The sequence below is a fragment of the Arachis hypogaea genome, chromosome 8 (assembly GCF_003086295.3).
Source record: "Arachis hypogaea cultivar Tifrunner chromosome 8, arahy.Tifrunner.gnm2.J5K5, whole genome shotgun sequence".
In the NCBI taxonomy this organism is placed as follows: domain Eukaryota; kingdom Viridiplantae; phylum Streptophyta; class Magnoliopsida; order Fabales; family Fabaceae; genus Arachis; species Arachis hypogaea.
Genome location: NC_092043.1, coordinates 9,072,656 through 9,085,490, shown reverse-complemented (window position 1 = coordinate 9,085,490; position 12,835 = coordinate 9,072,656).

The window sequence follows — 12,835 nt, the reverse complement described above, 5'->3', positions numbered from 1 at the left end:
GCCCAGAAAAGTGATAGAAGCTTTATCTTTTTAGATTAGTCATGTTAGCGATAGATTCTTTTTGTACTGTTTGTTAAATTTTGGGCTAAGGTTAACAAAGTAGGCCCTTTATCTTTGAGTCAATCCGCTTAAGCCAATAGTTTCCTGACCAAAAAGCCAAAAGTTTGGACCACAATTATTGTTTTAAGTGATTTTTTCTATCTCCAGGCGCTAGTGTGCTTGTTTTCCTTTGTTTTCTTTTTTTTCTTTGGGCCTATGGCCCCTAATATCATAAAAAAGAGAGACATAATTTATCTAATAAGATCCATCATTCCAGCCTCAAAAATATCATGAATTAACAACAACAACAACAACTGTTATAATTAGGATGACAACACCACCCGAACCCGCGAGTATCCATCCCGCTCCTATCTGCTCGGGACGAGTAATTACTCATCTTGCATAGAGGCAAATTTTGAGCGGGCGGATTTTTAGGAGGGGTGGGGTAAGGTCGGGTTTAGGTAATACCCACTCCGACATATATATAATATATGTAAAATAATTAATAAATGATTAATAATATTGTATCATATTTAAATTTTTACTTTAATTTATGTTATGTATGTGATGATGGTTATATAAATTTTAAAAATTAATTTTATTTATTAGATTTTAATAATTATAAGGGCGGGTAGGAGAGGGGCAGGTACCCGCAGGGGCGGGTTAGGGTTTAACGTTTTACTACCCGCGGGTAGAAGTGGGGCGGGTTCTATGTGAGTTATTGTACGGCGGAGTGAAGTCAGGTAGAGCAAAAATCCGCTCCTACCCGCCCTGATGCCACCCCTAGTTATAATATTGGTTGCATTTCTGCTATCAGTGGCGGATGTTGAAACAAAATTTTAGAAGCAAAAAATTTAACATAAAAATTTAATAATAATATTTGTATTTAAAATAAATTTTATAAATATAATTATTTTTTAAATTTGTTACTAATAAGATAATAAATAAATAATTTTACAGATAAAAAATATAAAATAGTTTATAATGGTACTCTTCGAATTTTTAGTGACTTAAAACTGGAATCTATCTATCAATCAAGTAATATACTTTTGACTTTTTTATTTCTGCTAAACATCTACACAATTCATGAATAGTTGACAAATTCTTGTTAGATAACTTTTTTGATTTGATTTGATTGTCAGATGATTTTTTTTTCTTATCTTTTTTTGTTAGATAATTTTTTTATTTGATTTGATTTTATCTTTTAATTTTGATGTGTTGTAAAAGTCAACAAAAGTCCCAATCAATTCAATCCAAATCCAACATATTTTGAATATTTAAAACTAAAAACTATTGTAATTAATAAAAATAAAAGATAAAAATTAAACCTAAATATTTTAAATCGTAATAAAATATTTGAGTTAACTAAATTATTTTTTATTTTTTAAAAAAATACTACTAATTTTTTTATAAAAAATTTAGAAAATCATGACCCTCTTATTTCAACTAAGTTCCACCCTTGCTGCCATCTCATTCCTTCAAACACCTCTAACATTCTAGATAACTTTACTATTTGTTAGTTTTAATTATTGACTAAGCATTTGTATAAAGGCTTCATTCAACCTTCTTAATCAATGATTGTGTAATATAAAATTTTTAATATGAAAGAATTTATTTCCAACCTTTAATATCCAGTCATAACAATTATAGGACTTTATACTTAATTTTCTCTAATATTTTCTTTGATTCACTCATCTAATAAAGTGTTGAGCTTTAAGACCGTCAGAAAATATTCCTAATATCATAAATTATAATAATATTCTACAACAAAGTAAATTATCTAATTAAATTCAACCAAATCATTATCACTTTTTTTACATTCATGTATCACTTATATATAATTGCCTTTTAACATAAACGACTTTTTTCATTTTATTTTCATTTTCTTCTTTATTTTTTACATTCTCTACGATTTTTCCCTTTTTTATAGATTTTTTCTTTTACAATCAATATTATTTCATCTGATTTCATTTTTGATTAAATTTTTAGTTGTTTGGTAGTGATTCTAGTTTTTTGTTTGAAATCAAGTAAGAAAATTAGAATCGTATGATAGTTTTGTTTTTGAAAATAATATATGATGTAAATTTAGATCAGTTAAATTAGGATAAATTGATCATTGTTTTAAATCAAATTAAATCCATAAAGTTTGATTCATTCCTTTGATTAATGTAGTTCGTGAATAGTTGATGTTCATATAATAGTTTTGTATACGAGTTGAATAATTTTATTTTTTTTGTAAAAATCGGCGTTTGATGATTAAAGATTTGAATTTGAATGAAATCTAAGAGTTTTAAATTATTTTTCAAATCAATCTATTTATGTTATGTTTAATGATGATTTCGGTGTTGTTTAAAACATAATTTGGTACTAGGTAAAATTAATTTCAGTGTTGTGTATTATGTTGTGGTTACTTTGATATATGATTTTATAGTTAATGTTGTTAATTTTTAGGCTATACATTCGGTGCTAAATAGAATTAGTTATTGTGTTTTTTACTTCTATATGATTTCAATTTAGCAATAAACTGATAAAATTCTTTGATTACAAATATGAATAATTTTGGTATTGTTGTTAGTTTACAATGGTGTTGTGCTTATAACTTTCCTGTGTTTTTGTAATTTTTGTGTGATGTTGATGAACAGTTTGTGTCAAAAGTTGGGATAACTTTCAACACACCTGAAGAAGCTGAAAATTCTTATAAAGATTATTCTAAACTTGTAGGTTTTTTTTTTTGAAAGAAAGCTCAACACAACAAGTGGAACAAAGGAACCAGCATCATAGAATGAAACTAACTGCTAAATATAAATAACCAGAACAAAGAAAGCTATATATACCCCCTTTGTCATCTCCGGCATTACCATCAACAGCAGAGAGGGTCAGCACCTAACCACTCCTTGTAACTCAACGCAGACATGTTAATAATCTCCTGAACCCATTTTCCTTTATTCTGAAAAATCCTCCGGTTCCGTTCCAACCATAAATTCTAAATGATCGCACAGAAACACACCATCCATCTCTTACACTCCTGTTTTGTACTTGAGTTCTCAGTCCAACTCTGAAAGTGGTCTTTTACTGTACCTGGACAAGCCCATTGCATTCCAACAGATGATAACCAAGCACACCATTCCTGCCAAGCAAAGCTACAACCAAGAAATAGGTGGTTGCCATATTCAGCACTATTGTTGCATAACACACATAGAGTATCTTGTTGGTGAATGATCCCAAGCCGATTCAGTCTCTCCTTCGTATTAACTCTCCCAACCAGTACAAACCAGACAAACAACTCTACTCTGGGTGGGACCAGGCCTTTCCAAATGGTACTAGTAAAGCTGTAGCTATGTATATCCTCCGGAGCCATTTCCTACCTGCACAAATGAGTTAGTAGAAAAATTTCCTTGCTTATCATACTTCCATACAACTCTATCCTCTCTCTCAAGATCAAGTTTGACCAGCCTCATAGTGTGGTGAAGCTGATTTACTAGATCCAATTCCTATTGGAACAGTTCTCTCCTCCACTGAAAATTTCATATCCAATCTAGCCCATCCCAGAACCCACAGTCCCCTATCATTGATCCTGTTTGGTTTGAACCGAGAATAGCCTTGAAAATCGGTCTTTCAAAGAACCTCTCTGAATCCAAACATCCTCCCAAAACCGAGTGCGTCTCCTATCACCCACCTCCATGGATAACCCGGTAATCATCTTTTGTCTAACTTCCTGACTCTTGAACTGTAGCTGACAGATATCCTTCCACGGACCACCTCGGATAGGTAATTCTTGAGAAGACATGAGCTCATTTGTATTCATGTTATTACAAGAACATACTACCTTCTTTCACAGAGGGCAGTCTTCTTTAGAGAACCTCCACCACCATTTAAATAAAAGAGCTGAATTCCTTATCATAGCATCCCCAACCCCCAACCCACCTAACTTCTTAGGGGCCTGAACCACTTCCCACTTAATCAACGCCATACCACTCTTTTCGTCCTTTTTACTCCATAGAAATCTTCTCTGCAAGGAAATCAGTTTCTCTGCAACAGCCTTTGGCATCTTATAGAGGCTCATATAATAAACCGGTAGGCTATTTAATACAGATTTGATAAGTACCAGCTTACCGGTCTTATTGAGGATTTTGGCCTTCCAGAGACTGAGCTTCTCCTCCACCTTGTCAATCAATGGCTTCCACGTCTTCACCAACCTTGGGTTTGCTCCTAGCCAGATACCGAGGTATTTAACAGGCAAGTTGGCTTGCTTACAACCCAGCACACCACACATGCGTTGTACCCACTGCTCATCACAGTTAATAGGGATCAGGCTAGATTTATCAAAGTTAATGCTTAAGCCTGACATCAACTGAAAGCATCTGAGCAGTCTCCTGTAGTTCTTAATTGTGTCTTCCTCTGGTGGGCAGAATAACACAGTATCATCTGCGAACTGTAGATGCGACAACTCAATCTGATCTCTCCCAACCATCAACGGAGATATGCACCAGTTCCTCACAGCTTCTCCAATCATCCTATGTAGGATATCAACAACAAGTACAAAGAGAAATGGTGACAGAGGATCCCTTTGTCTCAAACCCCTTTCCATCTTGAACAGTTTGGACGGTGAGCCATTTATCAGCATTGACATAGAGCACGTGCTAATACACTCCATCACCCAGCCCCTCCATCTTCGACCAAAGCCCATCCTCTGCAATATAAGCTCTACAAAACTCTACTTAACTCTGTCATATGCTTTCTGGAAGTCCAGCTGTATTATTGCCACTTTCTTCTTCCTTTGTTTGATCCACTGAACCGTTTCACATGCAATTAGAGTCCCGTCGTGAATCTTCCGACCCTTCACAAAAGCACTTTGCGTCTCTCCTACTAACCCTGGCATAACCCTTCTCATTCTTCTAACCAGCATCTTCGAGATAACCTTATACACACACCCCACCATGCTAATCGGACGCAAATCTTTAATTTCCTTAGCACCAGTAAACTTGGGGGCCAACGCCACCCATGTGATATTAGCATCAGGCGGTAACCTTGAAGATTGAAAAAAATCCAACACCGCTGCCGTGAAGTCCGGTCATATATCATTCCAACACTTCTTTATGAAATTCATGTTATACTGTCACACCCTGGTGCCTTGGACGATTCACAATCCCATACTGCCTCTTTTACCTCCTCAGGTGACGGTAGCACCTCTAAAGCAAGAGAATCCTCCTCACTGATCCTTTCCACCAGACCATCTCTGAAACCCACCTCAGGAGACCTCTCTTGATGATATAATTCTTTGTACAACTCTATGATGGCAATTTTAATCCTAACTTGATTCCTTATCAACCTTCCATTAATAGCTAGTGTATCAATCCTGTTATTTCTCCGTCTTGCCGAGGCTAAGTTGTGAAAGAATCTCGTATTTTTATCCATGTCCCTTGCAAGTCTCGACCTTGACATCTGCTTCCAATGTAACTCTTTCCTCACATACCATTTCTCACAGCACTTCACTAACGCCTTCCTTCTTGCTTCTACTGTCTCATCATAGGTCCCATTGCCAACCATTTCATCAATCTTCTGAATCTCTTCCTCAAACTTCAAAATTTTCCTATCTATATCACCAAAGTTGTCTCTGTGCCATCTCCCCAACGGAACCGTCAATGCCTTCAGTTTATCAGTGAATTGCATCTCCCCTAATCCTCTCCATTCCTCCCTGACCATTCTTAGAAACCCTTCATGAGTAAACCACGAATCCAGACTTCAGAATGGCCTCGGTCCATCTCTTAGGCTGCGTTTGTTTTTGGAGACAAGACAGAACATGACATTAAGACAGAGACAATAGAACGGAGACACTAAAAATTATTTTTTGTGTTTTGTGTTTGGATATAATGGACAAGACACTGATGTAATGTCCTGTATTATGTTTGGATAGACATGGACAAAACTAAAATAATATGCAAAATGACTGAAATAGCCATGTAATTCCAAATTTTTTACATTATACAAATTAATTTAATAAAAAATAAGAGTACGTAGGAGTACAAAAAATTACAAGAAAAATTGGTCTATGAACCAATAAGATAAAAATGGTATTAAAGTAACAAAATTAAGAATAAATAAAGTAACATAAAATAGAAAAGTGAATTAAATCTTCATTAATACAGCATGCCATAAAGAAGAGAATGAACAATAAAAAGGAATAAATTAATTTTTCAGTCAAATAAAAAATTCTACAAAAAAAGAGAGTATCTAAAAAAAGAATGCAGAGAAAGAAGAACTCTGATGTAGAGAAGAAGCTAAAATTAGGAAAAATAAGAAGAGATAATAGTAGAATAATAAAAAATATCTAAGGATAGAAAGAGAAAAAATTTTGATTAAAAAATCCGTGTCCATCTTTTTAAATCCCGTGTCCATCATTGTCCTTCGTAAAAGAGTGGACACAAAAATATAAAATAGTGTCCTGGAGACAATGTGTTCCGTGTCCATGTCTCTACCTCCAAACACGTTTTAAACTTTCGGTGTCTATGTCTCTGTGTCTTATCTCCGAAAACAAACGCTACCTTAGTCTCTTCTCTTCCACTATGATAGGGCAGTGATCCGACAATCCCCGTGAACCACCTCTCAAATGAGTCTCCGGAAATGCTTCAAGCCATTCCACACTAACCAACGTTCTGTCGATACGGCTGCATGACTGACCTCTGAACCATGTAAACTTACGGTTGGAAATTGGCAGGTCCACCAAACCCATGTCATGTACCCAATTCTTATAGTCTTGTGCCAACAAAGGTAAGCTTTCTAAACCTCGCCTCTCTTCCACTTGTCCAATTTCATTAAACTCTCCTAGAAAGCAGCAGGCACATGGGCATAAACCAGCCATGTAACTCAGCTCCTCTCACACAGCACGTTTGTCATCTCTAGTGTGAGCACCATAAACCAAGAAAAAAGCACAGTTAACAGACTTCTCTGACAGTACCCCTTCAACACACAGCCATCGCTCCCCTTTATAGCAATTTCGCATTTTAAAGAAACCCTCATCCCACATTAATAACAAGCCATCAGAGGCACCATCGAACTCCACATACTCCCATCCCACGCATCCGTTCCCCCATATTTTCGATACATCAAACCTTGTCACTAACTGTCTTTTAGTCTCTACCGAACCTAGCATATCCACCCTATGTTTCCTCTTAAGTTCTTTCACCATTCTCAACTTCCCATCACCCCTTAACCCCCTAATATTCCATGAACTGATAATCATTTTAAATTATAATTACACACCTTTTTGAGAATTTTAGGTCTGCTTCGTCTTGCTTTAGCCTTCTGTTTTACCAATCTTCTCTTTCTGGCAATCTCTTCATTCTGTTCTTGGAGGATAGCTATAATGTCTTCTTCTTCATTAAGCAACATTGCTCCAGACTCTTTCACTAGTTCCCATGTCTTCCAGTTTTCCAGCATTTGTTCGGCCAAACTTGCACACTCATTACAATTGTTCTCATCCTCATTGGCTTCTCCTTATTCCCTTTCATGGTTCATTCTAGCATCATACTCCTCCTCTGCATTCTGCATCGGCATATTCCTGTTACTAGACGAATCAATTCCCGAGCCTGGCTTCCCTGAATTTGCGTTACCACCAACAACTGCTTCATGATAGTCAGCGTTGCTATGGCCGTTTACCTCCTCAATCCCTTGAACCTCCTCCGGGCTCGTCACAGCCCCCTCTGCCGTGCCAGCATGTTCTTCCAACCTGTAAGCCTCTGCCCGTGCCACGTTATCTCCTCCTGCACTCTTCCTTTCACCAGCGATGCCTCTCCTTCCCGGCGCACAACCAGCAAGCACCAGTGCACTGTCACCGTCAGTCAACCTCCGCGTCAAGGTTTCCCCATCGACGGACGCATCGCATCCTTCCTCTTCGTCGCGCTCAGACCCATCCCACTCACCCAGCACACCTGCTTCCAACCTTCCCAAATTACTCCGTGCCTCCTCTCCGGCACCGTGCAGCATGCGGCATCCTCCACCTTCGCGCTTTCAGGGTTACCGCTGTGAGTCTCATGCCCTCGTGGTTTTCCTAGCGGCGCAGTTGGATCAGCCATTGCAAGTCGCGTTTCTTGGATCACCCTGACCCGCCGCACAGCCTCGTGAAGCCTTCCGTGGATTAAGCCGGCCCGACCCATCGCTTCCTGATCCAGCCCAGCATCGCAAGTACACACTAAACAAGCTGTTGGAGATATTGGGCCTCCATGGCCCAACCCAACTTTATTGTATCTAAAGGCATTGGGATCCCTTCTCTTGTCTCTTGCACATATTCCCTTGGGCTTTCTTTTTTCCAGCCCAATCTGGCCGCAGGAGTAGCTCCACAGGATTGTGAGCTCAGAATCAGTGTCATTACTCTCTCCCATTCCCATCAAATCTGCCGAGCCATCAATATTGCCATAAATTTGCTTATTCTTACCCGAATTGTTTTGATTGAGCTTTAAGTGGTCATTACCCTATTTGTTTAAAATTTACTCTGAAATTACTGATCTACCCTCATCCTCTTCTTCCTGTCGTACCCTTTTCGTAACTACTGCCGCTGCCTAATTTCCATAACCTATCAACTTTGTATGGTCATGCGACATTGTATCATCAGCATCAAAAACTCTACTTGTTACATTATTTTGAAGAACGCAGCCGACATCTTTTTCCGTTGTTTTTTCCAATGTACATTGTGCACTGTAGACTTTCTGTCCTACCTCTTTTACCAATACATCGAATCCACTGGTACCTAGACTGATATGAATCCATTCATGGATTACATCCATAACACAAGTATCAATTAGTACACGGCCGACACTAAACGAGGCGCACGATTCCGTCCCTTTATCACACCCTACCACCTCTCCCCATTGGCTTCCGATCTTTCTGAATGTATCTACTGTCCAAATATGTAATGGGATACCGTAGCACTCTAGCCAGACTCTTCTTGAATAGCTTTTTTCCGATTCGTCCCACCTCCATACGTTATGAAATATTTGTAGCAGACTATTCATTTTGAATATGTATGTCTCTTCAGCATTCACTAGGCTGCCAAATGTCAGCTTTGTAAGCTCCCAATTCTCGTACCTGAATAACTTGTGGAAAGTTCTTAGCTACCAGATCCTGTAGCAACCCAAAGTCATTGATGTTGTTGTTCCACCTATCAAATTCCTCTGCAGCCAGTTCAAGTTCTCTTTCGCCACAGTCACTTTCAGTTTTTTTGTCCATCCGTTCCCATTTGGGTCTTGCATCTTCTTATCTTTTCTCATATCCTTAGAACTACTAGCTGGGGGAGCCGGAGCATCATCATGTTCATTTTGCGGCTGGCAGCCAATTTCTCTTCGAGCGATCCCTCCTTCTTGTATCATCTTTATGCCATTCGCATCTGACAGTCTCCTGTATTTTGCTTCCCCAACAAACACAACCTTACCTATCAGTCTCATACGATTCATCTCTGTTATGGCCTTTAGAGCTCCTCCCCTCGTGGTGTATCGTATGAACACAAAGATGTACAAATTACCATTTTTTACTTCTGTGAAAGGTATATGTCGTTTATGCGTTCAGTCCAACTGAAAAGCTCGAACAGTTCTCTCTTTGAGATGTCCTCTGGAAGGTTATCCAAGAAGATCGAAAAGGACTCCGTCTCCAATCGCTGATACTCTTCTCGATTCTAAACTCTAGGATCTTTGATCGGATTCCTAAAACTACCCCCACTGTGTTCCCACCCACACTCTCTCTCTCCCTCTCATTCTCTCCCTTCACGATTCTTAAAAATTATATTAACTTGTAGGTTTTTCTACAAAAATAAATAATACAAATAGAAAGAAAAATTAAATTAAGAAAATGTCATGAATATAGCTTAAATGATGCCAGAACCATTATAACTCTCTTGTATGACCTACTTACCTCAAATTTAATCAATGAGACCAAGTGCACCTCATTTAATTTTAAATAATACTGAAATTACTTAATAATGACAACACACAAACTTAGTTCAGAACAAGCACACAAACGAAACTCAAGGACACACAAATGAATTTCAGATAAGAAAAAACCATGAATATGGTTTAAATGACACCAGAATCACTATAACCACCTTATATGACCTAATTATAATAAATCCAAGTCAATGATAACAATTACAACATATTTAACTCAAAATTGAAAATAATTAATGATGATGACACACACTCAATTCAAAATAAGCATACAAACAAGACTCAGTCAACCACAAAGACACGTGCATATAAATTTTAAATTCAGAAAAGTCATTAATATGAGTTATATAACACCGAACTAGCATAGTTATCATAAAATCAACACTAACAAAAGAATTACTATTCATAATTCTATCTTATCACGATAATGCAAAATTAAGAAATTTCTGTGTAATTAATAAGAAATTTCGATACTATTTTTTTTTAATAAATTATGTACAATTTAAAACTTTTTTTTATCTTGTTTGTTTTATTTTCTGACAATTCTTCTTGTTTCACTCTTTTAAAAGGAATAATATTAAGAAAAAATCAAATAAAAAAATAAATAAGTGCAATCATACACGAAGAAAAAGAGAAGAAGAATAAATAAAAATAAAGTACAACACCAATAGAAGAAGGAGGAAGAAGCGAAAACAACGTGTGAGTAAGAAAAAACACAAAAAAGAAGAAGTGTGAGATTTCACATCCACTTTATGTGAGTAAGTTTTGTTAGATTTAGACTAATTTAATTAAATTTAATTACTAAAAAAATTTAAATATATAACAAAATTGTATCAATTAATATAATATTTAGATATATTTTTTATTTATTTTATATCTATTTATTTTGATATCATATTAATTTTATCATTATGATTCGATTGTATTTTTAGCACATAAATAAATACTCTTTACTATACATTTGATATTTATTTTTGAGTCATTATCATGAACTCAAATATGATACAAGATTTTATTAAAATAAATAATAATTTCTTTATTTAAAAGAATCATCATACCCTCCTTAATTTTTCCATCTTGGTCGTTGCCTTAGGCTTTTTTGTTGAAAGCTAACTTTGTACCTAAACATATAATTTTATCATTTGTTCCTATTCGATATTTTTCTTTTATTTCGAACTCAACTAGAGATGTCAATGGGGCAGGGACGGAGAGCAGGGAGGGAATTAATCCCCATTCTCGTTCAGATTCCCACCGTGGAGGGATAATTGTCCCCATCCCCATTCTTTGCATTTTCCGTATTCTCCACGGGATTTCATTCCTCATTCCCTTATGTTTAACATTGAAAATTATAGTAAAAAATATCAAAAAAATAAAAAACAAACTAGAAAATACTATTACAAACACACAAACATATCTTATCCAAGATTATAAGTCCACAAATACAACATAGTAAATTATAGTCCATAAAATAAAATCTTAAAATACAATTTCTATTCTAAAAAAAAGCAATAAGCTATAGTATTTAACATCAAGTGGAAACTGGAGAGAGTTAGGGCTGTGGGAGAGAACATCGTATGGTGTTGTGGGAGTTTTGGAGTTTGAACAAAGTGGAAATGGAAAAGAGTTGGGACTGGAAATAGAGAGTAGATGGCGCAGCAAACAACACAGTGAGTAGGGAAGACTGAATAATAGGGTTAGGGTTTTTTAATTGGTGAAATTACTAAAAAACCTCCTATGTTAGAAATAAAGTAAGGTTATTTAAGAAATTTCAAACATTCGAAAAATTATCGGGAATGGGGCGGGGATCCCCGCTCGGGTCCCCGCGCCTGTTTCGGAAAAATTTCGCTCCTCATCTCCATCCTCACGGAAAAAATTCTCCACCATCGAGGCCTCATTCGGGGCGGTCCCTGCGGGAATCCCCGCCTCCTGGGGATTTTTGACACCCCTAAACTCAACACCACTTCCACCATTGTATTTTTTATTCTCCCTCAAGTATGCAGCAACTAGGGACGGACTCAAAGAGGTAAATAGTAGTATGGACTTTTCAATAAATTTTAAACTCATATTATTATAATAGATATATTATATAAAGTAAAATTTAATAGTATAGTAATAATAAAAAAATTAATAATTTTTATGTATTAGAATTTAAATTATTTTATATATATTTATATTATTTGTATTTTTTATTTGATTTATTTAATACCTTACGACACAGAGTTTTACGCTTAAGCCGTAAAATAGAGATGATGTAGTATTACGACCTCTAAAATAAAAAGTGTACATATAATAGTAGAAAGAGTATAATAAACTAGGAGCCTTGTAGAACAGAAGAAATAAAAATCATGAATTAAAGCGCAACGTTCAGGAAATGAGTTAACTTGTGTGTTAAGAAAACTATAACTGTCAAGCATAAGATAACAAAAGTAGGAATAGAGGACCAAAGATACAAAATAACAACCTCCTAACTCAGCCCGCGAAGTCAAGGCTGGCCGGAGAAGATATACATATATATACATATCCAAAACTCAAATTTACATAAACAAAATCCTATCTCTCCATAAGCCTCTAAGAGGATAAAAAAGAACAAGTTACACGAAGAAAAAATTAAGTACATGTACAAGTATAACTATACAATCCAAAAAGTAACCCAACAACCACTTCGCTTCAGAAGCTCAGACACCTAAGGAGGTATCTCTCGAACTGTATTTGAAAAAAAAAATAACATAGTATGGGGTGAGAATCAGAGGTTCTCAGTATGGTAAAGGTGCCACAAATATAAGATATAAGGTCCTGGAAATGCCAAAGGCAATCCTAGAACGCCGACACTCAGATTACAAAGCTTAAAGTATTAAACAGAAGTC